Consider the following 5,656-nt stretch of genomic DNA (forward strand, 5'->3'; position numbering starts at 1 on the left):
TGTACTATAGTTGTGCAAATGTTAACATCTAAAGAAAAGAAATCGATCTTTTCTTACTACCTGGTAATATATTTAAGAATATATCTCCTTATATGTAATATAATAATATTAATTATATAGAATGTATAAAATTAATACATTAGTATGAGTAATACAAAGTCACAAATGCAACAGTATGAGACCCTACTAAGCTCATAACATTTAAAAAAAAGTGTTTTTACTTTTTATTTTTTTGCTAAGAAAGGTGATTGTTTGCACATAAGCTAGTATTTATGTATTTTATTTTTTTTTCCATTGTCCGACTTGCATTTTTGTTTTCAAACCCCTCCATAAGGTCCTAAAATACACGAATGTTTAAGGAATGCCTTTGTTCTTTTGCAGTCTTCCCAAACAGTACAATTTGTATTTTCATAGGCCGGATTGAAAATGTTTACAATCTAGGTACATTTGTGTCCCACAAAAAGCCTGCGTTTGGACTGTTTACCTTTAGTTTGCTGCTTACTTTGCCATGGTTGAAATTAGTAGCAAAGAAAGAACATACAAAAACAATTAGTGCTAGACTTCCTTCAATCTGTCTCAAGGACACTCAGCTCAATCAACGCCAAGTTGAGCAAGTATGCATCTCTAGCCAAAATCTTTCTACCAAAATCCTGACTCCTGGCTATTGTCAAGTCTGTTACGCATGCAAATGAAAGAAATATGAAGATTTTTAGTTCTATTACATTCTAAAATGTAAGTACTGTGCAGCTTTTTACCTTGCAGTTTTGGTGGGTAGTTCACGATCCTCTTTTGTGAAAACATAGACAAGTTTCCGCTGGCCTAGACCCTAAAACTATATGTGGTGTGTTCTCTTCACCTATAGAAAACAGTAAAACCTTTAACTCCAGACGCCATTTGGTTTCCTTAGAAAGCTATTTGAGGGTTTATGGCCTCTATTTGTGTTAGTTGCATAGACTTTGAAAACTGTCTGTGAGAAATCGTTTGGGTTTATGGTAAGTAAAGAAAAATTCACATGATATTTATAAGCCAGGGATAAAAATTTAGTGTGGACACTATCTTTTCTTTTTTTTTAATTTATTGATGATAAAATGAGAAAACCTGTTTTTATATGATCTTTCTTTTTTCTCTCTCTCTTTTATTTTATTTTCAGTGGTAACCTATCAATTTATAGGATTTACAGCATTTTTATACTACCCACCCTACTACAAATGTACCTTGGCTACTCCACCCCTTTTTTGCTTGACTATATGCAATGCATGTGTGTGTGTAAAGGGGCATTAAAGGAATACGAAGTTTGCTTTACTAATTCTCTTTTTTCTTGGTTCCAGATGACGTTTCTAGGTGACGGATGATAGCAAAACATACACTGCTAAGGATCTGCAAAAATAAAGAGTTGCATATTCATTTAACTTGTACAGCTGGGATATTATAAAACAATTCTTATGTTTGTACGTATTTATTAACATGTATTTATTTCAGCCATGTTAAATTCTGTATAGAAATCTGTTCTATTATGACATGGATAAGTGACGTGTAGATAAACTGATAAGAAAGATAGATGGACAAATGAATAGATGGCTGAAAAGCTATAGGATAGTAGAGGGATACTTTAATACATAACGCTTTCTCATGTTAACAAGTAAATATACAGAATTATGGTTGGAACCTATGAAATCTACCAGTTCATTATTTTCTTTATGGTAAAAGCCATTAAAACCTACGAGCATTGTCTCCAGGAGACCGGATATTGTTTAAAGTTAAAAATAATTAGAATTATGATAAACATGGGTCATTAAAGTAGAAAGATATAAAATTCATCAGCCTAAATAGAGCCCCTGTTGGGACAACTGCTTCCTTCTAATTGCAGAAAATAAATACGAACGTAAGACATTAAACATAGAGTGCTCTGCGACGTATGAATGAGCCTTGGTAAGAAAAGCCCTTAGAAAATGGATTCACGTGCCTCCTGACGGTGTAGGTACCATTATAGCCAAAACGAAAAGGGGGCGACGTTGTTTCTCGGCCAATAGAAGGGGTGATAATAAAATATTAATGGATTTAACACAAACGAGGCGATGTAAACAGCTGCAGATTGGGATATTCGACACCACAGGGTGATCTGGGGCAGTCTACCCCCACGCCATGTTCAATATTGCCATGTGCTTCTCTTAAGTGCACCAACCTATACATGTAGAACTGGCCGTCCTTTGTAGAAATGGCATGTAAAAATGGTGGTGAAAGGCCGTGTAAGCCCTGGGCTCAGTTTATCTCACCTTACTATGCACACTTTAATCTACCACGAAATGAAGCGATAGAGCACCACTTGTGTTTCCTTTTAATGTACAATATCCCCAGTATCCAACTGAGCTCTCTGCATCGAATGGTGTGTGACTGTGATATCTGAAACCCCTCCCCTCCTATCCATGTACAATTGTTTGTGTTTGCTGTGTATAACTTGCACACAATGTAATCATAATGTAATGGTAAACAATACCTGATGCTTTCTTCTTTTCTGGTAATATAAGTCTCAGAATTATAGCACCAGATTATATTCCACTTGCTCTGGCGATAAAATCTAGTAAAATCCCTTTATTCACACTGCTAGGGTCACAGCTTGTGGTGGTTATCTCGGCCAAGCACCTTGAACAGTGTGCGTGGGTTCAGACATTCATACATAATATGCTGATAAGCTTGTTGTTACAGTGTATTATTTATGCTAATTGAAGGTGTTCAGAAAATGTGTAATATCACATATTAAATCATTTATTGATAAGCAGGTAAATTGCACGCTATAAATATAAACAGTCAGATGTTTTTAGAATTCGCACAGCTCAACGAATAGTTACAGTTTTCTTAATACATATCTTTATTAGCAGTTCATACATCCCAAGTGAAAGTTAACTTTATTTATTGCAATAAAAAAGTTCTGATATTACACAGTCATGTACAAACGTACATCATGGTGAGAAGAGAGAAGTTTGAGAATATGTTTCATATCTATTACCAGGCCAGATAAAAGTGCTTGTGTACTTACTCCAGAATTAATATTTGTCCCACCCCTCCACAGTGCTATGAAATCCGCCAAAAAGTTGATTCCTACAAATAGTTAAATTTCGTGATTGTAAACTTGTTAGGCGCCTAAGTCACCTTAGTTCCAAGTCTTAAAACAGTCTTTATGTCATCTGAATTCGTATTATTTCTTTCTATTTCTCTACAACTGAAATAAACAGATTTTGCTGATTTAGATTTGTTAAAGTAACTTGACGCTAATTAAAAGTCTCAGCCTTTAAAATCACAGTCAATGACTTAGGGCAGACAGTATTTAATTTGCCATAGAGGCAACAGCCTCTGTTATTATTGCAAAGGGACATTAAATTACTCTTAAAATGTGCAGATAAGAAATATATATAGAGATATATATAGATCTATATATATAGATCTATATATATAACTACTGCAGACAGCAGTTAAATGTTGTTCACGCCCAGGCACATATGCTCATGAATACACTGGCGATAATTGTTATATTAAAGGTAGTCCGCTTGCGTCGATACTTTGTGGACATATTATAAAATAAAGCCACACAATAAAACTGGTCAGGAATTGCCTGTCACAAATGGACCACGGAAGCAATTTCAGCGTGGTGTACAGCGAATTTGTTTATTTGTGGCTTTGATGTAAATACCACATTGGGTGTAGTCAATAACAAAATAATTCCATGTGATTAATAGTCACATTCTATGTTCGAAGGATTGTTTTGCTACTTAGGTAAGAAAAAAAAAGTTTGAATGCAAAATAAAACAAAACAAAATGTGTTTTAATTACAAAGCGGTACCCAAAACTTGCATATTCTAGAATATAAAAGGGAAAAAATGTGCAAAGCCAAGCGAAAAAAATATGTGTGCAAGATATAAGTTTTATATGCACAACGTAAGGTACGAATAGAGGGATTATACTGTAACTATTCAAAATGTATTTTATTGAAACACAGAGCCAAAACGGATAGAAGTGGAAGTTATATGACCCAAAGAAGTGAACACTTAACGAAAAATAAAATATGATAACACATAACTAAACAATAAAATGTTTAGTTATGTATAACTATATATATATATGTTATATACATTTTTTTATCTATATTGTTTTGCACGCAGGTCATTGTGGAAAACTACTCTTACAGTATTTAGATCGTACTTAAATAGGCGGACATTATTTTAGCTCAGCTAAGTTATATATTAATTGTTATGTATTGAACAATTGATCGACTTATGTAGAACTTTGTGCGTATTACAATAGTCAAATCTCATATCTTTATATACAGACCCACACTCCCACACACACGTTATAAGCAGGTTAACACTTTCATGAGTAAGGCCAAAGCCTTGTGGAAGTTCAAGTTGCAATAAAACCATAAGGGAAAATAAATATCTATAGCGTCTGAACCTTATTGTTAATGAATTTGAAAGAAATAACCATCCTTCTCACTGACTTTAACGGCGGATACAGCAAAATACAGAAAATAAGAACAATAAAGGAAGTCCAAGGTTACGAAGACTCCAGTGCTGCATGATTGGCGTTAGAAAAACGAAGCACAAGCTTGATAAATAATGGCAGGGGTAGGAGGGCTAGGTAGTAGTGAACCTGCAGCCTTTTCATATTGTATTATTGAAGTTCATGTCGTGTCCATTACATGGAGGGGTTCAGCCTTGGTCCCTGTTAGAGCCCAGGTCTCTTGTGTGTTGGCATATTGCAGACTTTCTACGTTGGAGTGTGGGGATACCCATCATATGGCGAGTCCACAGCCGGAGAACACATCAAGCTGATGGCTGCCCTCAAGTCCATTTGCCAAAGCCACTGCCTTCCTCCCTTCGATATCTCACATTCCAGTCTGGGCTCCTGCTTTCAAAAACAAAGACCTGGAGTATCCTGTGAGGGGGCATCGCAGACAATCAACCCCCACTGACTTGTCCATCCACGTCTGGCCAGTCCTGATTCCTCCAACATGCTATATGATCGCTTTAAAACATGTGCGGAAAGGCAGAGTCAAGTTTACTCACAACTCCTGAGCACTTGAGACTGAGTGAATGAAAAACTGTGTGTGTGTGTGTGTGTGTGTGTGTGTGTGTGTGGGTGTGTGTGTGTGTGTGTGGGTGTGTGTGTGTGTGTGTGGGTGTGTGTGTGTGTGTGTGGGTGTGTGTGTGTGTGTGTGGGTGTGTGTGTGTGTGTGTGGGTGTGTGTGTGTGTGTGTGGGTGTGTGTGTGTGTGTGTGGGTGTGTGTGTGTGTGTGTGTCGCAACTCCTCAACGTTTCAGTGCGAATAATGAGTATTCATGTGTACATGAATGTGTGTCAGAACTCCACAACCCCAGAGTTTGTAACTTGTAAGCACTTAGACATTTTGCCAGTGTGTGGTGTGTGTCCCTCTATGTGCATCTGTGTGTGTGTATATCCCTCTCTGTGCCTCTTTGCTTTTGTGTACCCAACAGCCTTCTTATTAATATAACTGCTGTTCCGTCTGAGTGGGCTTTCCGGGAGAAAGAATGACTGTCCATCAATGGAGACATCATCTAATCTGCCTGTACTGACGTCACTCTGTAGTCAAGTGACCTACAAGTCAAGTGACTTAAAAGCACAGGGTGCTTACTTTGACTGCAGGG

The sequence above is a fragment of the Nanorana parkeri genome, unplaced genomic scaffold (assembly GCF_000935625.1).
Source record: "Nanorana parkeri isolate BGI_ZX_2015 unplaced genomic scaffold, ASM93562v1 scaffold33, whole genome shotgun sequence".
NCBI lineage: Eukaryota > Metazoa > Chordata > Amphibia > Anura > Dicroglossidae > Nanorana > Nanorana parkeri.